The sequence below is a fragment of the Rhinoderma darwinii genome, chromosome 3, assembly GCF_050947455.1.
Source record: "Rhinoderma darwinii isolate aRhiDar2 chromosome 3, aRhiDar2.hap1, whole genome shotgun sequence".
NCBI lineage: Eukaryota > Metazoa > Chordata > Amphibia > Anura > Rhinodermatidae > Rhinoderma > Rhinoderma darwinii.
This window is the reverse complement of record NC_134689.1, coordinates 151,845,302-151,872,654: the sequence shown is the minus strand read 5'-3', so window position 1 is coordinate 151,872,654 and position 27,353 is coordinate 151,845,302.

Below are 27,353 nucleotides of genomic sequence, written 5' to 3'. Positions count from 1 at the left end.
ATTGCCCAATCTTTGAATTCTTCACTATCCCTACAAGTAGCACAAGGCCCTAAAGTTTCCTCCTGTCCGCTGCACCTAAGGGGTCCACCTGTGGGGTCTAGCAAATGATGATGTGGGGTTTTTAGTGAAAAACTACTGGACCTAAAAAACTTTGTCTGGGCCGTTATTTAGCATCATTTTGCTTCATTGCGTTCTGAGTGTTATAACGTTTTATTTTTCCGTTGATGGAGCTGTGTGAGGGCTTGGTTTTTCTGGAACGAGCTGTAATTTTTATTGGTTCAATTTTGGCGTACATGCAATTATTTTTTTATATGACTATTTATTTCATTTTTTGGGAGACGAGGAAACCAAAAAACAGCAATTCTAGCACTGTTTTGTTTCTTCTTTTTTTTTACAGTGTTCACCGTGCAGTATAAACAACATGTTAAATTTATTCTGTGGGTCCATACGATTACAGTGATACCAAATTTATATATTTTTTTATGTTTTACTACTTTCCCACAATAAAAATACTCTTTTCTAAAAAAAAAAACATCATGTGTCAAGGATCTGCCAGACACAGCTTCTGTGTCGACGCCCGTGGTTAATCAGTCTGCACCTGCTCCTAGGTCTGATAGGGTGACTCGATCTGCTACCACTCAGGCTGGTAGGCTCAGGAGTGGGAGAACCTATCACAGCCTGGCCAGACGGTTCTAGCTCCCGCCATCGGCCTATTTATACCTTCATTTCCTGCTTGTTTTTGCCTGTGATTCTTTCCTGTTTCCTGGCTCTGCTGCTCCTATTATTATTGACCTTGCTTCATTTTGACCCTGGCTTTACTGACTACGCTCCTGCTCTGCGTATGGTACCTCGTACACTCCTGGTTTGACTCGGCTCGTTCACTACTCCTGTTGCTCACGGTGTTGCCATGGGCAACTGCCCCATTTCCCTTAGCTTCTGTGTACCCTTGTCTGTTTGTCTGTCGTACACATATTGAGCGTAGGGACCGTCGCCCAGTTGTACACCGTCACCTAGGACTGGCCGTGCAAGTAGGCAGGGACTGAGTGGCGGGTAGATTAGGGCTCACCTGTCTGTCTCCCTACCCCGTCATTACATCATGTTTTAGTGTCGCCATTTTCTGACATCCATAACTTTTTTTATTTTTTAGATATCGTTGAGGGAGGGCTTGTTTTTTGCGTGACGAACTTTAGTTTTTGTGGGTACCATTTTGGGGTACTTACGAATTTTTGATCACTTTTTGGGGTTTTTTTCTGAGACAAGGTGACCAAAAATTTTTATTCGGTCATTGTTTTTTACTTAATTTTTTTACGGTGTTCATCGTGCAGTAAAAATAACATGATCTTTCATGATAGTTCAAGCCGTTCTGAACAAGGCGATATGTATTATGTATAGTTTTCTTCATTTTTTCATAATTATAAAAGGACTTGATCAGGGAAACAGGGCGATTATTGTTTTTATTACTTATAATTTTATTTATTTTTCTTAAACACTTTTTTGGTTACTTTTTTCACTTTTTTTTTTTACACTTACTTGGGGACTTGAAGATCTGGTCTTCTGATCCCGGTACAATACACTGCACTAATTGTGTAGTGCAGTGTATTGTAACTGTCATTTTTCATCTGACAGTTAAGCTTATTAGGTCCTGCCTTTTGCAGGCTTCTGTACCTGGCCGACTAGGAAGCCGTTGCTAGGCTCGTGGGGGGGTTGCCGATGGGGTATAGAGGGAGCCTCCCCATCTGTCAACCACTTTAATGCACGCTGACGCCATTGACCGTCGCATTGAAGGGGTTAAACGGTGGCAATTGGCGGTAACTGCGATCGCCGTCGTTGCAGCGGGATGTCAGCTGTATATTACAGCTGACACCGGCTGAAGATGAAGCGAGCACAGCTCCTGTGCCCACTTCATCTACAGGACGTGTCTGGTACGTCGGATTGCGGTAAGTTACTTGCAATGCCAACATACCAGACGCGTCATTTTGCGGGAAGCGGTTCAAGTCCAGTAAATCTCTGGTAAATTGTTCATGTCTACGTTCCTTAAGTATTAAGTATTGACTCAAGATGCACAAAGGTCTGGATCACCACAAACTTTTGCCTACACAAGGGATGACGCTGATCGAATCCTTAGCAGCTTGGTGGGAGATGCCACTTTTCTCAACACACCATCAATTGGTCAACTGATAAGAAAATATTAAATAGATTCCAAAAGAGCCATTACCCTGGAACTTAATCTTATTACACTTGGTGAATATATATATATATATATATATATTTTTTTTTTTATTTTGTTTATTAACACCTTAAGGACGCAGCCTAGTTTGCGCCTTAAGGCTCAGAGCCCATTTTTCAAATCTGACATATTTCATTTCATGTGGTAATAACTTCCGAATGCTTAAACCTATCCAAGCGACTTTGAGAATGTTTTCTCGTAAGACATTGGGCTTTATGTTAGTGGTAAAATTTGGTCGATATATTCAGTGTTTATTTGTGAAAAATTGCAAAATTTTTAGAAAATTTTGAAAAAAAGACATTTCAATTCAGAAAAATGCTATCTGCTTGTAAAACAAATGGTTATACCACCCAAAATAGTTACTAGTTCACATTTCCCATATGACTACTTTAGATTGGCATCGTTTTTTTGAACATTCCTTTATTTTTCTTGGACGTTACAAGGCTTAGAACATAAAAAGCACATAAAAAGCCTTTTTTTTTAAAGGTACCTGTTCAGTTCTGAAGTGGCTTTCAGGCTTTCAATTTTATTCCATTTCTTTCTGTAACACAGAAGGTTTTACCAGAGAAACACTACTAAATATGTATTGTCCAGATTCTGCCGTTTTTCTAAATGTCCCACATGTGGCTCTCGTGTGCTCGTGGACTAAAACACAAGCGCCAGAAGCACCTAGTGCATTTTGGGGCCTCTTTTTTTTTATTACAACATATTTTAGGCAGCATGCCAGGTTTGAAGAAGTGTTGAGGTGCCAAAACAGTAGGAATACCCCAAAAGTGACCCCATTTTGGAAACTACACCCCTCAAGGAATTAATTTATGGTTGTTGTTACCATTTTGACCCCACAGTTTTTACAAAGCACATATTTGAATTGGGCTGTGAAATTAAAAAAATTTACTTTTTTTCCAGTAATATGTCATTTTTCATAAAAAAAAAATATTTTCACAGGGAATAAAATACCCCATTTTGTTGCCCAATTTCTCTTGAGTGAAGCATTACCCCATTTGTGGCAATGAACTGCCGTTTGGGCCCATGGGAGGCCTCAGAAGGAAAGGTGCGCTGTGTGTTCCTTGGAATGCAGATTTTGCTGAATTGGTTTTCGTGTGCCATGTCGCATTTGCAGAGCCCCAGAGGTTACAAAGCAATGGAAACCCACCAGAAGTGACCCAATTTTGGAAACTACACCCCTCAAGGAATTAATTTATGGGTGTTGTGACCATTTAGACACCACAGTTTCTTCATAGAATTTATTTGAATTGGGCTGTGAATTAAAAAAAATAAAATTTCCAATAAGATGTAGTTTTGGCTCAAAATTTCTTATTTTCACAAGAAATAAAATACCCTATTTTGTTGCCCAATTTGTCCTGAGTATGGCAATACCCAATTTGTGGTGACAAACTGCCGTTTGGGCCCATGGGAGGGCTCAGAAGGAAAGGACCACCATTTGGAATAGTGAGGATTTTCTGGTGCGAAGTCATGTATGCAGAAGCCCCTGAGGTACCAGTACAGTTGAAACTCCCAAGAAGTGACCCCGTTTTAAAAACTACACCCCTTAAGGCATTCATCTAGAGGTGTAGTGAGCATTTTGACTGGGGACATACACCCCATAAGCTAGAATGTGTGTTCTCCTGGGTATGGCAATAAACTGGCAATTAACAGCTGCCTGGGCACGCAGCAGGGCTCAGAAGGGAAAGATGAGGGGGATAAGCTGTGTTGGTGTGCATCAAGGTAAGTAAAACTGGGGTAGATTAAAAATCAAGAGATGTATGATACATTTTAAAACACTCTTTCATACAGAGCCCTGGTTTTTCGGGACACGTGTCACATTGATATATTGTGTCCTTCCGTATCCCCCTCTTATAGCAGACTTTGCACCTCTTTTGACTTTTTCCCTTCTTGCCAGTTTGGGGAACTTCTCCTGGAAAGTGTTGCCCTGGTACGATGCGTGTGGCCTCGCTTCCAGAAGTACTGGCGCCCCCCCTTCTTGGTCTCTAAAGATTAGGGTCTTGATAACCACCTCTTGAAATTCCAGGAAAGTTCCCCTCTAGCCTGTACATCGACGTAGCACGTACACATTGTACAATTCCATCTGCATGATGTGCACGGCCAGCTTCTTATACCACACCGCATTGCGCTGTAGGGCTTCAGGACTTGATTTGACAAGTCCACCCCTCCCATGTACCTATTGTAGTCCAGGATGCAGCCTGGTTTGGGGATCTCTGTACTGGTACCTCGTACAGCTACGTGGGTACTGGTGTGACCATGTATTGTTGTAAATACAAGGACATCTCTCTTGTCCTTGTACTTGACACACAATATGTTGCTGCTAGAATGTACCCTGCTCTCACCACTTCTGAGTGTTTGCCCAAGCAGTGTCTTAGGGAGGCCTCTCAGATTTCTTCTAGCAGTGCCGCATGCCACAGTACTTCTGGAAGTGAGGCTCTTGAAGAGTGGAACGCTGGTATAAAAATTATCCAAATAGAGGTGGTAACCCTGGTCCAGCAGTGGGTGCACCAAATTCCACACAATTTTTGCATTTACTCCCAGTAGGGGGGGGGGGGGGCATTCTGGTGGCTGAATACAGGTGTCCTTCCCATATATCCTACATTTCTAAGTATACCCTGATGCACTCTCGCACAGCTTATACATCTTCACGCCATACCTTGCCCTCTTACTCGGCAGGTACTGGCGGAATTGAAGCCTCCCTTTAAAATGTACCAAGGACTCATCAATAGAAATGGAATTCTGGCGGGTGTATGCTTGGGAAAACCGGGCACTGAAACAGTATAATAGGGGTCTCCGTTTAAACAAACGGTCAAAACTGGGGTCATCTCGGGGTGGGCACTGCTCATTATCAGAATAATGTAAGAAGCAAAGTATTGCCTCATTTTTATTTCTTTTTAGGTTTCAGTTCAGTTCTTAAGTTGCTGTGAGGAGCCTATATATTAGAAACCCCTATAAAACACCCAATTTTAGAAACTGATCGTCATTGTCTACTGTAAATTTTAATATATTACATGTCTATATTAGGGTAATTGGGTCCGGGCTAGCGTTACGACAATGATTGGCAGGAGGGGAATGTTTTTTGGGGTGGGTATTTTATGTGTATTTATTATACATTTTTTTGCACTTTACTTTACTTTTATTTTTTTATTACTATGTTCTGTCCCTCAAAGGTCAAAAAAGACCTTTGGGGAACTTAATATATTTTTTTCTTTCTTTTACACCATGCTTTTCCACTGTAACTGGAGCTGCACAGCAGGGGAAATCAGCCCTCTCATAGTGACGATTGTCACTAATAGGGCTGTGCTGGGTCTAGTAAGACCCAGTAGCAGTCTGTCACTAACGGCACCCGGCGATCATGTGACCAGTCACATGAACACCGGGAGTAATAGAGACAGCGGCGCGGCCGCTGCCTCTATTTCTATACACAGCGTTCATTGAGCGCTGTGTACAATGATCAGAGAAGACAGAAGCAGCGAAAGCTGGAGACCCGACATTCAGCTGCCCGATCGCTCCATCAGCAAGTTAAAACCCTAGTCGTAAAAAGCCCATGGCTCAGGTTTTAAGGACCCTGACCGCTGGCTGTAAAAACACAGCCAGCGGTCGGGAACCAGTTGAAGAGTTAGGGGGGATTCACACGAGCGTGATTTTAGTGCGTGCAGGCCGCGTATTTTTCGCGCGCCACGCACAGCCCTATAGAAGTCAATGGGGCAGTTCAAACAGTGCGTGATTTGTGCGCAGAGTTTGTTCGCTGCGTACAAAACGCGACAGGTTCAATATCTCCGCGTATTTCGCACATCACGCACCCATTGAAGTGAATGGGTGCGTGAAAACAACGCAGGTCGCAGGGAAGCACTTCCGTGCGAACCGAATGAAACAGCGCACCAGCTGTCAAAAGGATGAATGTAACCAGAAAAGCACCACGTGCTTTTCTGTTTCCAAACATCCAAATGGAGTGTCTTTGAGATGAGCGAACCCGGACAATCGAACCGAACTTCACCGGGTTCGGCCGAACTCGTTTTGGCCGAACCCGGCAAAAAAATTTCCGGTACGCGACGTCAGGAGATAGTCACTGTCCAGGGTGCTGAAAGAGTTAAACTGTTTCAGCACCATGGACAGTGACTACCGATCCCAATAAACATGAACCTGTAAAAAAAAACGAAGTGCTGACTTACCGATAACTCCCGGCTTCTTCCTCCAGTCTGACCTCTCGGGATGACAATTCAGTCCAAGTGACAGCTCCAGCCAATCACAGGCCAAGCACAGGCTGCAGCGGTCACATGGACTGCCGCGTCATCCAGGGAGGTGGGGCCCGATGTCAAGAGAGGCGCGTCACCAAGGACGCGTCACCAAGGACGCGTCATCAAGGCAACGGCCGGGAAGTTCTCGGTAAGTACGAACTTTTTCTTTTTTTTTTAACAGGTTGCTGTATATTGTGTTCGGCATTCACTGTCGAGGGTGCTGAAAGAGTTACTGCCGATCAGTTAGCTCTTTCAGAACCTTGGACAGTGACGGGCGTCGACTAGCCTCATCTCTATTATGGCGGCTGCGCGAAAATCACGCAGCCGCGCATCATACACGGATGACACACGCAGCAGTCAAATGGTTTTTGGGCGCGCAAAACGCCGCGTTGTTTGCGCACGCAAAAAAGCAACGTTCGTCTGAATCTGCCCTAAAGGGTTGTTTCTAGTGTCAATGGATGACGGATTGTAAGGAAGGTGTAGAAGAGCTGCAAATACCTGACCCGGGAAGAGACTAGAGTCAAGATGGGCAGACGTGAAACATGAGGTGTCATGGAGCCAGCCAGAAACAAAACGAAGCAATGCCGCCAGGTTATATTGTGTGATATTGGGGAAATTAATAGTTGTTGCAGGATGTGGAAGGCTATACGTGACATTTTCCCTCCCCATATAAAAGTCCTAGAAAGGAAGTTACTCAGTTTTTCATCCGCTGGCGTAAGGTAGATTGGAAGCATGTGTAGGAGATAGAGGAGTCTAGGAAATGATAATGCTGAAGATTGCCACCGGAACGGGAAAGCCGAGGACGACAACGGTACAGAAGGTCCCTTTAGTAAAAGAGATTCCGTTTTGTCTACATTCAACACATAGCAGGACAATCTCCCCAGTCTATCCAGGTCCCGAAGGAGTGGGGCCAGCACCTGCTCACGATCCGACACCACTAACAAGATATCATCCGCGAATGCGGCTACCTTTAATTCTAAATTGTGTGATTCAATGCCCTAAAGAAACGGAATTTGCATTAGATAATGTAACAAGGGATCGATGGAGAGATTAAAAAGTAAAGGGGAGAGAGGGCAGCCCTGCTTTGTGCGCCTAAATATATCTATCAGGGGAAAAGTCAGCCCATCAACCGTCACCGCATCAAAGCGCAGAAATTGTACAAATTGAGAGAAAACCGTGCCAAATTGGAATTTGGAGAGGACCGCGTCTAAAAAAGGCCATGCTACTGTGTCAAAGGCCTTCTCAGCATCCAGGCTCATGAGCATGGTGACCGGTTGTGTTGATTTAGTAGTGATATCAGGCTATAAGATTGGGGTAAGGATCGGTCTTTATCTGGTTTCGGTATAAGCACTGTGCGAGATTCTGTGAAACGGTCATTGGGCTTATTATTTATGAAGGTTTCATTATAAGGACTCGTCAGGAGCGGTAAAATTTGGGGGCCTAGCATTTTGTAATATTCTGCTGAAAATCAGTCTGGATCCGGCGTTTTCCCATAAGGTCTCATGCACACTTCCATCACCGTTTTCACGGTTGTTTCTCACGGATCCGTGTGTCCGTTATGGTATCCGTGTGGTTTCCGTGTGTACTCCGTGTCCGTTACAAACAGACATTGTGCTTCCTTTAAAAAAACATAAGGTATTGAACTTAAAGGTAATGTGTCGCGAATGAAACCTTTTTTTTTTTAGTAAGTTACTTATTTCTATTATATTTTCACGTTTTTTGCTGTATTTTTTTTTTCCACATGGTGTAAAGTATTAAAAATTAAATAATAATTTGACATGTTTTTCTATGTTGGCCACCAGAGGGAGCACTTCCCGGAATTACAGCAAGGTGAATAAGGCAAAGCAACCTGACTCACAGCTCCCGTAAATGTGGGAGGGAATCTCACCCCCCCCCCTTCTACAAGCCAGGAAAAGGTGTCTTCAAATTGCTAGGCCGTGTCCGGCTGCCATTTTGGGTGCGATTGGACAAATGCAGAAGCTATAGGACACACCAAAAGGCTAAGGGTATGTTCACATGCTTACTAAACAAAGGGAAAACAGCTCCTGATTTTCAGCCATTTTTTTAATCAAACTCGCGTTTTTGCCTGCGCTTTTTATGGCCGTTTTTGGAGCTGTTTGTGGAAAACGGCCACGTAAAAAAACGCCCCGTCAGAACAGAACGCCATATTTCCCATTGAAACCACAGGGGAGATGTTGGTAGGCATTCTGCTTCCGATTTTTCAGCTGTTTTTCGGGACGTTTACGGCCCGAAAAACAGCTGAAAACATTGCGTGTGAACACACCCTTGTGAAAATACCCTTGTGAACATACCATTGCGTGTGAACATACGCTCCTGTCATTTTCACCTCACAAATATCTCCAGAATCCGCTCTTTTCTTATGGAGGAAACCGCCAAAACTCTCATTGTTGCTCTGATTCACTCTCGTCTTGACTACTGTAACTCATAACTAATCGGTCTTCCCCTCACCAAACTCTCCCCTCTCCAATCTATCCTCAATGCAGCAGCCAGGTTCATATTTATGACCAACCGCTACTCCAACGCCTCTACCCTGTGCCAGTCACTGCACTGGTTGCCATCCCCTTCAGAATAAAATTCAAACTTATTACTCTCACCCACAAAGCTCTCCACAGTGCTGCACCACCTTACATCTCCTCCCTCATCTCTGTCTACCACCCTACTCGGGCTCTACGTTCTGCCAACGACCTTAGATTAAAATCCTCCATAATCCGAACTTCCCACTCCCGTCTCCAAGATTTTTCTCGTGCTGCACCAGTCCTCTGGCATGTGCTACCCCAGACAATGAGATTAATTCCCAATATCCACAGTTTTAAACGTGCCCTGAAAACACATCTATTTAGACAGGCCTATAACATTCCCTAATCTGACTCCTTTCCATGGCCCCCCTTTTAGATTAGTCATCAGAATAAGATTCCGTAACACTCCTTCTCTTCATGTCAGTCATACACGGATACTGGCTGGTGACCGGTTCATGCAGCTTTATGTGTACCACCCCATGTGTATAAAAATGGCTGGACTATTGTACAGAACAAACACTGTTAAACTTTGTGTCTCCTTTATTTCCTCATAGATTGTAAACTCTTGCGAGCAGGGTCCTCACTCCTCAGGTTTGAATTGTAAATTAACTTTGTCACTATGTAATGTCTGATATTGTTTGTTTCATGTTCCCTCTACATTGTAAAGTGCTGCGTAATATGTTGGCGCTATATAAATAAAGATTATTATTATTATTATATACCCTTAGAATGATGAAAGTGAAGTGAATGACTTTTCAGTTGACAGGTTCACACAGCGTGTATTTGACACTTTTTTTGTGCATTTTACGTGCCAAAAACCACATAGAAAAACGCTTGATTACGCTTTTTATTGACATAATTGGTAAAGTGCGCTGCTAGTACATACAACGCGCTTTTTACACACGTTTTTTTAAAAAATGCGTTGTGTAAATAAAGAAATGTTGAGTCAACGGGAAAGTGAGCCGTTAGTTTTTTACGCAAGCGTTTTTAAAAAACGTGTTGCGTAAAAAATAACAGTGGGTGGGGTTGTGTGTGGCGTAGTTGCATGTTTAGGGGGAATTGTTTGTGTATGGGGGGGTGCGCACTGCTGATTCTTCAAAACAGCTGATAACCGGCTATGAAGGATCAGCGGCTCCCGTGCATACGCCGCTGCACAAAAATAGGACACAGCTCTGCTGCGCACACTACACACACACAGCTCTGCTGCGCAAGTGCACACACTCAGCTCTACTACACACACACTCAGCTCTACTACACAGACACACACTCAGCTCTACTACACAGACACACACACTCAGCTCTGAAACACAGACACACACACTCAGCTCTACTACATCTGACAAGCTTAGCTCCGCACACCATCCACACTGACAATACATCTAGCGACAGGGGGGGCATCAGGGGGCCATCGGGGGTCACGAGAGCGGGGATCTGTGAGAGAGGGACAGACAGAGACACACACCTTACCTGCAGTGCAGCTGGTCTTCATAATGGCGCCTGCTATCTCCCTACAAACCGGCTTCTCTGCTGTGTGACTCTGACCTGCGTCTGTGCAGTACAGAGCCAGATAGCAGAAGCAATGAACGGCTGCTGTTCATTGTGTCCTATGCATTGTGCTGCCATATTCCATCTCTTTATGTGTCGTTAATCGACACATACAGAGATGAAAAAAAAATGGCAGCCCACATAGAGAAGTAAAAGTATGAATACATTAAAAAGTAGAAAGTGACAACACAAATAAATAACATTTTTGTTTACATTATATTAAAAGCAATATAATAAAAAAATAAATAAATCATGACACCTTCCCTTTAATTTGAACTTGTCACATGTCCCAGTCTGTGAACTTTGGCATGCCCTGCCGTTGCTAGGGCAACGGATCCGTCAAAAACGGACGGCACACGGAAGCCTACCGTGCGCCGTCCGTTTTTTTCACGGACCCATTGACTTCTATGGGCCCCACGGTCACGGAATCACTGACAAAAGTAGGACATGCTCTACTTTTGACGGAACGGATCCGTGAAAATAACGGAAGTGTGCATGGGCCCATTGAAATGAATGGGTCAGGGTGCTATCAGTGAAAAAAAATGGATAGCACCCTGAAGTTCAACATTAATATTTCAAAACCGAAAGAATCCCAAGAGGTATGCGCTCCAGTTTTGGTCCTAATATGTATGCACAAAACAAAGATTTTCGTAAATGGTTTGAGAGTATATCAAATAAATATGCCACGGATATTGTTAAATATGGACTTCTTATAACAGGAGCTTAATCAGGTTTAAGTGAAAGTACAAGATTCTGACATGAAATTGTCTTCCACCCTGCCATCTCAAGAATACAATATATTTAAAGGAGAATATCACACTTTTCTTGCAAAAATTTTGCAAAGAAACAGAAGATACCAAATAATAAAAGTGGTATCGGGACATGAAAGATAATTCCTCAGGTAAAATTTAAAACTGCCATTTTGAAGGAAACAATAATAATAAAAGTAAGTTCTATTCTACAGGAGAAGATCCTCAAAAAAAGAGATGGAAACCACAAATGTGATCTGTAAATAAAGAGTAAACTTTTTTAGAGAGAACAATGATAGAGTCCAACCTATAGAGTCCAACCTACAAGAAGAGGAGGCTGTAGACACCGGAGAAGATATAAAGAAAGAAGGTCGGCAAACAAAAACCACTGCCCCACGGTCACAAGGTGCCCGGAAGAAGGAACTAGCAAACAGGACTTAGTGGTAAATATTTCGTCAAAGGAACTGACTAATGTACAGATTGATGTTCTTAACAAAGGTTTATCTTCTTTATCTTTAGATTGGTTTCAACTTCAAATAGATTTATATAATTTTTTTAGAGCTATTAAATTGAAGATCTGGTTCACAGACCATTCTGGATCTACCGTAATAAGGTTACGAATACTGAATTATGTCTAAAAGAAATTGGTTTGATGTTCCAGCTGTTGAAACATTTCTCTCTACAGTTAAAAGTGATATTGAGGCATTAACGTGTACACTTACTGATGTTCAGTTTAAATATCCTAATATGAAGAGGGAAGAAATGGCTGCATTGGAGTCTTTGGTCCATGACGACAGTATCACCATTAAAAACGCTGACAAGGGTGGTGCTACTGTTGTCATGGGCACAAGTAGTTATGTTGAAGAAATCCTCACACAATTGGGGGATATTGAAGTGTATAAAAGGGTACATTATGTTTCAAAATTTGACAGTGAGACGTATTTAACAGGTTAATTTTGGTGCCAAAGAGGCTACCTCTATAGATGATGAGTTGGCTAAATTCTTTCTTGTGGAATATCCTACCACTCCAATCCTATATACACTGCCAAAGATTCAGAAATCTTTCATTAAACCTCAAGGTAGACCGATCGTGGCTAGCACTGGCTCTATCCTGAACAATATCGCCATTTTTGTGATAAGTTACTTAGACCCTTTGCTATGAACTCTAAGTCCTATATTCGAGACACTACTGACTTCTGATGTAAACTAAGCGAAACTAGTTTTTTGCCCACCAATCGAATCATTGTGGCATCTTTTGATGTGGTAAGGCTGTACACCTCCATAGGCCATGGATAAGGCCTTCTAGCTGTAAAGAGGGCATTAGAAAAATCTTCATTCTGATTAGAATGCCAGGAATTTATATATAAATTGCTAGAAATTATTTTGATGTGTAACTATTTTCGTTTTAAGGATGAGTTTTACATCCAATTAGGAGGAACTGCGTTGGGGTCGAACGTGGCTCCATCTACGCTAACATATACATGGCTATGCTTGAAGAGCCATACATCTAAGTATCCCACCACTTCAGCAATCGTCTGAGGTGGTGGAGATACATTGATGATATTTTCTTAATATGGATAGGCTCAGAAACACAATTAGAGGAGTTCCATCTCTATCTGAATACGATCGATACTGGCATTAAATTTACCCTCACCTGGTCTACGGAACAGATACAAATCCTGGACACTACTGTACAGGTGGGACAGGGGTAGTTTGACACCGATCTTTTCCCTTAAAACAACAGACCGCAATAAATCAATTTAAGTTTGACAGTTGTCACCCGAGAAGAATGGTTAGACTCTGCCTGGTAGCCAAATGTTACTGTTTCCACGCATGTGCAGTTTGCTAGGGACACGTCGCTACAGAGTTCTCTATACTCTGCACAGCCGTATTGAAGTATGCGCTGGGGCCTGACATGCACAGTAGCTAGGCGCACGCGCTTTGACCAATTGATTAATGCACTCAGCAACCAATCCATATACTGCCCTTTGGCTGTCATGAGCAGTGGTTAGGGTAGAACGCCGAGAGAGGAGGCGTGGGTTGATGCATAAGTGGAGTGTGTTTTATGTAGCGAGTCCCAATTATCAGCTGTTCATTATTTTTATTAATATAGTTATGGTCAAGCTCACTGTAAAACTAGATGTTTACATGTATTGTATATTTGATACATTTTGATGCACTTTAATAATGACAATGAGTGGATTGGACAAACTTTTGCACTGTTGGCCTTTATATACTTTTATATTTTATGTCTCAATATATTTATTACATTAATTGAAATGGGCACCTTTACATACCTGCCTTAAATCACTGTTTCTATTGCTTGAGAAAGGCTCCGTTGAGTGAGCTGAAACGTTCAAGGTGAATAAAGTCCACCTTTTTCACTGAACCTGTTGGTGTGCTGCCAGTCTTTGCTTTATATATATATATATATATATATATATATATATACATACATATACATATACATACATATATACACACACACACACACACACACACACATACACACCCACACCCACACATACATACACGCAGTCACATTATTATGACCACCTCTCACTTTCGACGTCTGCAGCGCGTAGCCCATGAAGGAAGTGATGTGTCGTGGGCTGGCTTGGTGGGTCTATAAAGTGTGCGATAGAATGCCTGAACACACATCACTCGTTGTTGCCATGGGTAAAAGAGGCGATCAGAGTTGCAAAAAGGGATGATTATTGGCTTTCGGGCCAAGGGTGGCAGTATTTCTCAAACAGCGCAGTTTGTGAACTGTTCGCGTTCTGCTTTTGATGAAATTGTATCTTAAGTGGAGAAATGGCACCACTGGGAATAACCGACATGGAAACTGCGAAGCACCACGTGCCATAGATGTAGGCGGTGAACTTTGGCTACGAAGGTGCGTGGGGGCCGAACGACACGCTACAGTCGAGCAGCTCACTGTGAAAATCAACAGGGAGCTATCAGATGTGAGTCTTAAAACAACAGTTCAGCAAACCCTACTGCGTATGGGGCTCCGAAGCAGAAAGATGGTCACTGCTCCTATGCCAACAAAGGTTTGGTATGAATCCATCGTTGCAGATCATGTCCACCCATACATAAGGTTTGTCCTCCCTGGGGCAGATGGAATATTCCAGCAAGACAATGCAATATGTCAAATGGCTAGAAATGTCTGACAGTGGTTGGAAGAGCACAACCGAGACTTCCAAGTATTTACCTGGCCCCCTAATTCGCCAGACTTGAACCCAATAGTGTCATGGAATCAGCAGTTAAGCAATTCCCAGGGTGGAAGTTTATGGAATTGCTAGGTGAGCAATTCCCCAAAGGCTGCTGGAGACTGACAAGAATGAGCGTACAAATAAATCCCCAACCTCAATTCTGTCACAAATCTGATCAACAGTATCGAAGGCTACTCTATGGTTTTTGCAAGAGCCAACCGCAAGGCGGTTGGACTTTGCAGCATAGAACCCAGGTTGTTTCAACAGAGTTCGGTGTTGGATAAGTAGTGCAATGCACGCAATTCCAGAGCAGATAACAAGACAGCCCAAGGGTAAATAGAAAGCCCAAATCACAAAGCTAGTGGATATCAGGGATAGCAGAGGTCAAAATCAGCCGGGAGCGGAAAGTCCAAATCAGTAAGCAAAGGGTAATCCAGAGACAAGCCGAGGTCTAGTTCCAAAAAGTGCAAATAGTCAAAAGGTACAGGGTATAGTCAGTAGCCTGATCAAACACATGGAGACAAGGAAAATCATAAGCAAAGAAAACAACCAAACCAGATTTAAATACTCCACCCTTGGTAATCTTAAAGGGACGGACGTTTCCTAACAAATTAAGCGTCTGTGGGACCACCTCGATCGTCTTGTTCACTCTATGGATCCTCCCCCGAGCACCCTCCAGCAAATGTGGGATGCACTGCAGTCAGCATGGCTCCAGATACCGGAGACAACCCACCTGCACCTTATTGAGTCACTCCCAGCCCATCTAGCTGATGTCTGTGCTGCACACAGCGGTTACTCTGAACATTAGTTGGTGGTCGTAATAATGTGATTCGACTGTGTATAATGTCTGAATATGCTTCCATGTATCAGTTAGGCGATAGAGATGGTAGAATCAATTTGCCAGGTTCACGTTTTGCAACAAATCAATCTTATTTTGGAGAATTAATAGAGCAGATATGCATAATACTCTCCATTCTTTGCTGGCAGCCACAGGAGAGCAGTCAGTGATGACATTAGGACCCTGCTGATAGGGTATGTTCACACGCAGTGGTTTCAGACGTAATTCTGGCATTTTACGCCTCGAATTACGCCTGAAAAAACAGCCCTAATACGCCTACAAACATCTGCCCATTGCCTGCAATGGGTTTTACGATGTTCTGTTCCCACGAGCCTTTATTTTACGCGTCGCTGTCAAAATACGCCGCGTAAAATTACGGCTCGTCAAAAGAAGTGCAGGACACGTCTTGGGACGTTTTTCATTGACTCAATTGAAAAACAGCTCCAAAAACGGACGTAAAAAACGCAGCGAAAATCGCGAGTTGTTAAAAAAACTTCTGAAAATCAGGAGCTGTTTTTGCCTGAAAACAGCTCTGTATTTTCAGACATTTATGGTCACTGTGTGTGAACATGCCCTTACAGCGAACAGCTGCATGATGCTGACCGAGGGGGGTGGGTTTTAACAACCACTGCCACTCTCCCAGAATTGCAGGTTAGCAGTTGCCAAAATGAATTTGCAAGGAGAACTAGTGCCCTAACACACCAGAAAATTAGCATCTGGTAGATAATTACTTTAAAAAGGATACTAGGGAATGTTAATTGACCCAAGCTTGGTCCATTTTGTAAAATGTTGTATTCTGCCCAGAGAGTTTTATTAGATTAGGTAGGAGATAGAGAAGTATTAAACTGGTGACAGAGCCTCTTTAACCCCTTCCCAACATTTGTCGTAAGTATACGTCATGGAAAGCCAGTGCTTCCCGCAAAATGTTGTATACTTACGACAAATGGATGGCACCAGCTTAGAAGCTGAGTCGGTGCCATCATCTCCGGATGTCCGCTATATCTTACAGCTGACACCCTGCTGTAATGGCAGGGACCGAAGTTAGCTTCAATCCCCACCATTAACCACTTAAATGCAGTGGTCAAAAGTGATCGCTGCATTTAAGGAGTTTGCAGCTCATCGGCACCCCAGCAATGAAATTGCCTGGGTGTCGGTCGCTGCAATGACAACCGGAGGCCTAATAGTGGCCTCCGGGTCTGCCTAGTACGGAAAACTTCCAGCCCCGCCTCCGGGCCTAAAAGTCTTCCGTACCAGTCGGCAAGATAGCGCCGGCTCAGGAGATGAGCCTGTGTCATCAGCAGTGGATGTCAGCAGCATGTTACATCTTTGTGGTTGTCAGCAGATCGGCAGTTCTGCCCTGCAATCACAGGGCTGCCGACTGCTACTATGGCAACAGGAGACCTAACAATGGCCTACTGCTCTGCCATTATGAAAGCCGATTAGGCCCCGCCCAGAGGCAAAGCCTAATCGGCTTGCTGTCACTGAATGACAAACAGATGTAATACATTGCACTACATAGGTTCTGTGGTTTTAATTACATTCTATGTCCCATTTTTTTGTATATCTTAGATTTTGGAACGAAAAGTTCTAGGTAGGGACTCGCAAGTGTGGGGATCCGTGACGTGGATTGCGAGCTTGCGTTTTTTTGGCCAAAACAACAACTAATACCCCATGTTTTTTCATGGTTACTTACATAGTACATACTTTTTTTCAGGACGCGCCCGGGTCTTATGATGCTGAGATAGCCTGGTGTGCGGATGTTTGGCACTGCATGCAGGGCAGCCCGCTCTCTTACAGTATGGGCGTTATAAATAGGCTGCTATTCGGCGATATATGCTGTGCCTCACTATCCAAACACTATGCCTCCATGTTTTACACTCTACACTCACTTTTTTTGTTTCACTCACAGCCCTGATTTCTACACACTACACTTAGTCATGTCCCCTATACCTCACATGTGCACTATACACAGTACTTTATTATTTATTTATTATTATTACACATTTACTTCCATGCCCAACACACCACTCCCCTCAAGGTTAGTGGGAGTGGCTATCATTATTTAAACACACCTGGGCACTTCCCATCAACAGCATTCTCTGACCTGGTTGCGTCCTGTTTGGAACGGGTATTTTACCCACCACCTAATCTGTGAGTATGGCCTTTTCTGTGGTTTTAATTACATTCTATGTCCCATTTTTTTGTATATCTTAGATTTTGGAACGAAAAGTTCTAGGTAGGGACTCGCAAGTGTGGGGATCCGTGACGTGGATTGCGAGCTTGCGTTTTTTTGGCCAAAACAACAACTAATACCCCATGTTTTTTCATGGTTACTTACATAGTACATACTTTTTTTCAGGACGCGCCCGGGTCTTATGATGCTGGGATAGCCTGGTGTGCGGATGTTTGGCACTGCATGCAGGGCAGCCCGCTCTCTTACAGTATGGGCGTTATAAATAGGCTGCTATTCGGCGATATATGCTGTGCCTCACTATCCAAACACTATGCCTCCATGTTTTACACTCTACACTCACTTTTTTTGTTTCACTCACAGCCCTGATTTCTACACACTACACTTAGTCATGTCCCCTATACCTCACATGTGCACTATACACAGTACTTTATTATTTATTTATTATTATTACACATTTACTTCCATGCCCAACACACCACTCCCCTCAAGGTTAGTGGGAGTGGCTATCATTATTTAAACACACCTGGGCACTTCCCATCAACAGCATTCTCTGACCTGGTTGCGTCCTGTTTGGAACGGGTATTTTACCCACCACCTAATCTGTGAGTATGGCCTTTTCTGTGGTTTTAATTACATTCTATGTCCCATTTTTTTGTATATCTTAGATTTTGGAACGAAAAGTTCTAGGTAGGGACTCGCAAGTGTGGGGATCCGTGACGTGGATTGCGAGCTTGCGTTTTTTTGGCCAAAACAACAACTAATACCCCATGTTTTTTCATGGTTACTTACATAGTACATACTTTTTTTCAGGACGCGCCCGGGTCTTATGATGCTGGGATAGCCTGGTGTGCGGATGTTTGGCACTGCATGCAGGGCAGCCCGCTCTCTTACAGTATGGGCGTTATAAATAGGCTGCTATTCGGCGATATATGCTGTGCCTCACTATCCAAACACTATGCCTCCATGTTTTACACTCACTTTTTTTGTTTCACTCACAGCCCTGATTTCTACACACTACACTTAGTCATGTCCCCTATACCTCACATGTGCACTATACACAGTACTTTATTATTTATTTATTATTATTACACATTTACTTCCATGCCCAACACACCACTCCCCTCAAGGTTAGTGGGAGTGGCTATCATTATTTAAACACACCTGGGCACTTCCCATCAACAGCATTCTCTGACCTGGTTGCGTCCTGTTTGGAACGGGTATTTTACCCACCACCTAATCTGTGAGTATGGCCTTTTCTGTGGTTTTAATTACATTCTATGTCCCATTTTTTTGTATATCATAGGTAGTGCAATGTATTAGAAGAAAAATCTGACAGTTGGACCTTCAAGTCACCTAGTGGAACTAAAAAAAAAAAGTGAAAAAAAATAAACGTTGTGCAAAATATAAAAAAGTTTCAAGTAAAAAAACTAAAAAACACAATCATACGTTTTCCGTTATCAAGTCCTTTATTATTGAGAAAAATAAAATAAACCATACATATTTGGTATCGCCGCGACCCTAACAGCCTAAACTATAAAAATATTTTGTTATTTATTCCACACAGTGAACGGCGTAAAAAAAACTGTAAAAAACAATGCCAGAATTTCTGTTTTTTGGTCACTTTGCCCTACAAAAATGTAAATAAAAAGTGATCAAAAAGTCGAATATATCAAAAAATTTTACCTATAAAATTTATAGCTCGTCTCGCAAAAAACAAGCCCTCATACAGCTGCGTAGACGAAAAAAAGAAAAAGTTATAGTTCTCACAACATGGCGACAGAAAAATACATTATTTTTACAAAAGTAATTTTATTGTGCAAAAACTTGTGAAACATAAAAAAATGATATCAACGGAATTGGACTGACCCGCAGAATAAATGTAACATTTAATTTATAACGCATGTTGAACGCATTATACCAGGACAACACTTCCCAGCAAAATTCCCCAAACTGCAAAGGTGCCGAGCGTGGACCAAAAGGGGAATAAGAAAGGACACCATTAATCAGTGCGACACTGGCCTGTGCATAAAGGATTGCTTCACAGCGTAACAAATGTCTATGGAATATTTTATTGTTTTTTTTTACCCCATTATTATACCACCTGACTATTCCCCTGATGTATTCTGCCCACCTTACATGTGCCCCCACATTATAAACTGAAGTACCAGAAAAACTCCAAACAAAACTACTACCAAGGAAAATATACACTTCAAAAGCCAAATGGTGCTCCCTCCCTTCTGAGCCCTATACCGTGCTCAAACAACAGTTTACTTCCACATATATGGCATTGCCATGCCCGAGAGAACCCTTTTAACAATTTTTGATTTGTGTCTCCAGTGGCATAAGATGGGCATGTCATATTTGCCACTGAAATGGCATATCTGTGGAAAAATGTTAATTTTTACTTTGCATCATCCGAAGCGCAATCATTTATGGAAGACCTTTTCTCACTAAAACCTCTTAATAAATGCCTTGAGGGGTGTAGTTTCCAAAATGGGGTCACTTCTCAGTGGTTTCTTTTATTATTTCACATCAGAGCCCTGCAATTGTGAACCAATACTTTGTCAGTCGCCAAATTAGGTCTCAGTTTCGCTTGGTATTCTTTCAATCCTGAGCCCTGTCAAATGTCCAGGCAAAAGATTAGGACCACATGTAGGGTGATTCTAAAACCGGGAAACACAGCATAATAATTACAGAGCTGTCTTGTTATGGTGGCACAAGCTGGGCACCACATATTGGCATATCTATGGAAAAAAAATCCCATTTTCACTCTGCAACATCAAGTGCACACTAATTTCTGCAAAACCCCTGCGGGGTTAACTTGTGCACTACACTCCTAGGTGAATACCTTCGAGAGTGTAGTTTCCAAAATGGGGTCACTTCTGGAGGGTTTCCACTGCTTTGGTCCCACAGGGGCTTTGCAAATGCTACATAGCGACCAGAAACCAATCCAGCAAAATCTGCACTCCAAAAGCCAAATGACGCTCATTCCCTTCTGAGCCCTGCTGTGTGCCCAAACAGCAGTTTATGACCACATATGGGTTATTGCCGTACACGGGAGAAATTGCTTTACAAATCTTGTGGTGCTTTTTCTCGTTTATTGAGAAAATTAAAAATTTTGAGATGAAGCTATGTTTTATTGGAAAACAAAAATGTAGATTTTTATTTTCACTGCCCAATTCTAATAAAATCTACGAAACACCTGTGGCGTCAAAATGCTCACTACACCCTAGATTAATTCCACAAGGGGTGTCGTTTCCTAAATGGAGTCACTTTTTGGGCGTTTTCACTGTTTTGGTCCCTTCAGGAGCTTTGCAAATGGCCTCCGCAAACCATTCCTGCTTAATTTTAGCTCCAAAAGCCAAATGGCGCTCTTTCCCTTCTTAGTCTTGCTGTGTGTCCAAACAGCCGTTTATGACCACATGTGGGGTACTGTTTTACTCGGCAGAAATTGCTTAATAAATGTTGCGGTGCTTTTTCTTCTTTACTCCTTGTGGAAATGAGAAAAAATTAGCTAAACCTACATTTTCTTTGAAAGAATGTAGATTTTCATTTTCACGGCCTAATTCCAATAATTTCTGCAATAAACTTGTAGGGTCAAAATGCTCACTATACCCCTAGATAATTTCCTTGAGGGGTGTAGTTTCCCAAATGGGTAACTTTTGGGGGATTTCCACTGTTTTGGTACTGCAAGACCTCTTCAAACCTGTTATGGTGCATAAAATATATTCTAATAAAAAGGAGGCCCAAAATCCACTGTAACGTCTATGGCCGCGGCCCGTCGTTCTGACTTACCCCTCGACAGCCCCGGCCATGTGAGCTACCTGCAGCGTCGTCCCCCTGTGAGGCGCCGGCACTCACTTCCTGGTATCGAGACTGTCTCCCGGAGGGCGCACACGCGTGCATAGTCTTAAAGGGCCAGTGCGCGCATAATTGCAGGAAGTCTGCAATCAAGCCCAGAATGCTACTGGGCTATAAAAAGGGCTCTGCCCTCTTGTTCTTTGCCTGAGCATTGTTTGTTACACAAAGTTTGTCTTGCAAATGGTCTCCTAGTGTCTTCCAGTTTCCAAGTGTTCCCTGTTCCTGTATCTCGTGCTATCCTGGTTAAGTGCCATGCTGAACTGTTGTCGTGTTGTGCTGTATTCCACGCCTGTTCTGCCACTCCACATCTGAAGTCTACCTGCTGCGCCTGGTCCCAGCCGAGCCTGCCTTGCTACTGTCCGAGTTGCCACAGGTACCCTTTCTGGACTATAGACACTGTACTATACCTGTTTGGCCAGCTGCCATCCCGCTACGCGGTACGGCCCAGTGGGTCTGCACCCCGTATCGTGACATCCACTAGGTACTCCTTTGCTACTGAGGCCTGTGCTTCAGTCCATAAACACACAAGGGCCACATGTAGGATATTTCCTAAATCTTCAGAATCTGGGCAATAAATATTGAGTTGCGTTTCTCTGGGAAAACGTTCTGTGTTACAAAAAAAATGGATTAAAAATGAATTTCTGCAAAAATAAATGAAATTTGTAAATGTCACCTCTACTTTGCTTTAATTCATGTGAAACGTCTAAAGGGTTAACAAACTTTCTATGTGATGTTTTGAATACTTTGAGGGGTGAAGAATTTAAAATGGGGTGACTTATTGGGGATTTCTAATATATAAGGCCCTAAAAGCCACTTCACATCTGAACTGGTCCCTGAAAAAACTAGCCTTTTGAAATGGTCTTGAAAATGTGAGAAATTGCTGCTAAAGTGATAAGACTTGTAATGTCCTAGAAAAATTAAAGGATGTTTAAAAATGATGCCAATCTAAAGTAGACATATGGGGGATTTTAATTAGCAACAATTTTGTGTGTCCTATTTGACAAGCAGATACATTTAAAATGTAGAAAAATGCAAATTTTTTTAATTTTTCACCAAATTTTGGGTGTTTTTCACAATTAAATACTAAGTGTACCGAGCAAATTTTAACAGTAACATAAATGTGTCACGAGAAAACAATCTCAGAATCACTTGGATTTGGATAGGTAAAAGCATTCCAAGGTTTTTACCACATAAAGTGAAACATGTAAGATTTAAAAAATGAGGATCTGTCAGGAAGGTCAAAAGTGACCAAAGCGGGAAAGGGGTTAAATTAGAACTGAATGATAAAAGTAAACAGAAATTAAAATTGCTCACACTGTTTGTCAGTCTAAATATTTTTTTACATGTTACTAAAACTGGAGAGGAAGGGATGAATTGCTCAGATAATTTTATTGTGCACATTTTATACGTTTAGTGGTCCTTTAAGCCTTAAATTAGTAAAAAAAAATATTGTGAAAACTGAATGCAAATATGGCACGATTTTCCATATTCTAATGAATTTTAAAGGTGTGAAATTGACCTGTAGGAATATGACAGGTCAAGGATTTCCATATTATCTCTAATAACTTAGTCGCAAGTATATTATTTATTTTACTAAACAAATCAGCTGCTGCAGAATTTATTCTTGTAGAGTAAAGACTTCTTTTCTTGGTAGAGAGGTGTTCGAAGAGCACACCAAGTCCCTAGTACAGAGCTTTAGGCATTCTGTGTGCCACTGTATGGTGCTCCGTTCAGGATCATTTTACAAAACTTTTCTCCTTAGAAGCATTGCTTAACAGAGAGTATACCTCTGTAATGTGACAACTGATGAAACATACTCTCTTCCCCCTCTTCTTCCTAACCTATATCTACAGAGTGTAGGAGAGAAGACAGAAGGGCACTTTTACACCGGCCAATTATCGGGCAAATGAGTGTTCACAAAACGTTCATTCCCGATAATTGCCCTGTGTAAACGATACGCTGATGAGCGAACAAAGGCTCCTTCATCGGCTGATTATATAGTTTACACAGCCTAAAATATTATTGTTGGCGGCAGCACATCTCCCTGTGTAAACAGGAAGATGCACTGCCGAAATGATAGAAATGTATGAGGGAGGGAGAGCGATCAGTGTAACGAGCCCTTGTCCCCATACATATCTAATCATTGCTCCATGTGATAGGAGCAAATGAGCGCCGATCAACGTGCTGTCTCGTTGATCGGTGATCGTTTATACGGCCCTCGTTGGGACGTGTAATAGGACCCTTATACAATGACTGCATGGTCAAACTACAAAAAGTTTTTTTTGTGGTCTATTACCATGAATACAGTTTCTTCTCAATGAATTAGAATATCAAACATTTATTTACTTATTTCAGTAATTCAATTAAAAAAGTAAAACTCATATATAATATAGATTCATCACACACAGAGTAATCAATTTCCAGCATTTTTTCTTTTAATGTTGATGATTATGACAGTTAACGAAAACCCAAAATTTAGTCTCTCAGAAAATTAGAATATTAGGTAAAAGTTGAAGATTGTAGACTCATTGCATCACACTCTAATTAGCACAAAACACCGGCAAAGGCATTCCTAAGCCTTTAAATAATCCAAGAGTCTGGTTCAGTAGGCTACACAATCATGGGGAAGACTGCTGACTTCACAGTTATCCAGAAGACATTCATTCACAGCCTCTACAAGGAGGGTAAGCCACAAAAGGACATTTCTAAAGTAGCTGGATGTTCACAGAGTGCTGGATCCAAGCATATTAAGGAAAAGTTGAGAGGAACGAAAAAAAAGTGTGGTAGAAAAAGGTGCACAAGCAACATGGATAACCGCAGCCTTGAAAGGATTGTCAAGAGAAGGGCCATTCAAGAATCTTGGGAGGATTCACAAGGAGTGCCCTGCGGCTGGGGTCAGTGCTTCAAGAGCCACCACACACAGACGTATCCAGGACACGGGCTACAACTCTCGCATTCCTTGTGTCGTGCCACTCATGACCCAGAGACAACGTCAGAAGCGTCTTACCTGGGCTAAGAAGAAAAAGGACTAGTCTGTTGCTCAGTGGTCAAAGTCCTGTTTTCAGATGACAGTAAATTTTGCATTTAATTTGGAAATCAAGGTCCCCGAGTCTGGAGGAAGAGTGGAGAGGCACTCAATCCAAGTTGCTTTGAGGTCCAGTGTGAAGTTTCCACAGTCCGTAATGGTCTGGGGAGCCATGCCATCTGCTGGTGTTGGTCCAGTGATATATCAAGTCCAGATTCAACGCAGCCGTCTACCAGGAAATTTTAGAGCACTTCATGCTTGCCTCTGCTGACAAGCTTTATGGAGATGTTGATTTCATTTTCCAGCAGGACTTGGCACCTGCCCACACTGCCAAAAGTACCAATACTTGGTTTAATAACCACAGTATCACTGTGCTTGATTGGCCAGCAAACTCGCCTGACCTAAACCACATAGAGAATCTATGGGGTAATGTCAAGAGGAAGATGAGAGACACCAGACCCAACAATGTAGACGAGCCGAAGGCCTCTATCAAAGCAACCTGGGATTCAATAACTCCTCAGCAGTGCCACTGGCTGATCGCCTCCATGCCACGCCGCATTGATGCAGTAATTCAATGAAAAGGAGCCCAGACCAAGCATTTTGTGCATATACTGTACATACTTTTCAGTAGGCCAACATTTCGGTTTTAGGAATCATTTTTGAAATTGGGCTTATATAATATTCAAATTTTCTGAGAGACTACATTTTGGGTTTTCATTAATTGTTAGCCATAATCTTCAACATTAAAAGACATATATATATGTATGTATGTATGTATGTATGTATGTATGTATATATATATATATATATATATATATATATATATATATATATATATAAATAAACGAAAGAAATCCCACAGCACTCCGATGGTTCCAAAAAGTATGTGATTTATTAAGTCAACAGCTGCGACGTTTCCGTATATAAGACATGTGGCGGTAGCAAAACACTTCGCAGATCTGGGACATACAGAAAAAGATCTTAGATTCATGATATTGGAACAAATCCCCAGTCCCGATCGAGGGGGCAATAGGTCCACACTATTATTATATAAATGCGAATTAAAGTGGATCTTTCTACTAGAATCATTGAAACCAAAGGGCCTCAATGTGGAGTTTAGCGTGACGACTCTCAACTTGATGTGTTGCCACCTCTGGGTCCCCTCTCTGTCCTTGCGATGTCTTCCTTAGGCCCCATGCACACGAACGTAAAAACGCCCGTAATCACGGGCCGTAATTACAGCCCATAATTACGGGCTCATAGCCTTCTATTGGCCACGGGTACCTCCCCGTATGCTTACGGGAAGGTGCCCGTGCCGTTGAAAAATATAGAACATGTCCTATTTCAGGCCATAATTACGGCACGGGCAGGCCCATAGAAGTCTATGGGGCTCCCGTAATTACGGGCGACTACGTGTGTGCACCCGTAATTACGGGAGGGTTGCTAGGCGACGTCAGTGTATAGTCACTGTCCGGGGTGCTGAAAGAGTTAAACGATCGGCAGTAACTCTTTCAGCACCAGGGACAGTGGCTACCGATCACAATATAGATAAAGCTGTAAAAAAAAGAAAAAAAAAGACGTTCATACTTACCCAGAACTCCCTGCTTCTTCCTCCATGCCGGCCGGGATTACATTACAGCCCATGTGACTGCTGCAGCCAATCAGAGGCCAATCACTGGCTGCAGCAGTCACATGGACTGCGCGTCATCCAGGGAGGTCGGACTGGATGTCAAGAGAGGAACGCGTCACCAAGACAACAGCCGGGTAATTCTGAATTTTAATTTTATTACGGAAAGGGCTGTCCCTTCTCTCTATCCTGCACTTTTAGAGAGAAGGGCTGCCGATTACTGCAGTGTAATTTTGCAGCGAAAACGTGCCCTTAAATACGGGTGGAATACGGGTGACATCGGACCCGTATTTACGGGCACGGGTCCGTAAATACTGGCGCAATACGGGTCGAATAAGTGTGACCAAGGACCCGTATTTACGGCAGTATTTACGTGTGGACAAAAATACGATCGTGTGCATGGGGCCTCAATGAATGTATATATACACACACGTGATTCACAATCTGTATATTGATTTGTTTTTAATATATATTCGCCCTTTTCTCTTTCTACAGAGGATTACAGAATTTCAGGACCACTCACCAAGACTGGATCTAGGTTTCCATACGTGATGTGCGACATATAAGACAAGTCTGTTTGTATACGTTAACTTGTATTGAGTTATAATTAATATTATCTTGTTCTTTCCCACAGTAGATCCTTTAAATCCACGTGGGACATATATACACTACCGTTGAAAAGTTTGGGGTCACCCAGACAATTTTGTGTTTTCCATAAAAACTCACACTTATATTTATCAAATGAGTTACAAAATGACTAGAAAATATAGTCAAGACATTGACAAGGTTAGAAATAATGATTTTTATTTCAAATAATAATTTTCTCCTTCAAACTGCTTTCGTCAAAGAATTCTCCATTTGCAGCAATTACAGCATTGCAGACCTTTGGCTTTCTAGCTGTTAATTTGCTGAGGTAATCGGGAGAAATTTCACCCCATGCTTTCAGAAGCCCCTCCCACAAGTTGGATTGATGGGCACTTCTTGCGTACCATACGGTCAAGCTGCTCCCACAACAGCTCTATCGGGTTGAGATCTGGTGACTGTGCTGGCCACTCCATTACAGATAGAATACCAGCTGCCTGCTTCTTCCCTAAATAGTTCTTGCATAATTTGGAGGTGTGCTTTGGGTCATTGTCCTGTTGTAGATGAAATTGGCTCCAATCAAGCGCTGTCCACCTCAAACTTTGATTCGTCTGTCCATAACACTTTTTTCCAATCTTCCTCTGTCCAATGTCTGTGTGCTTTTGCCCATATTAATCTTTTCCTTTTATTAGCCAGTCTCAGATATGGCTTT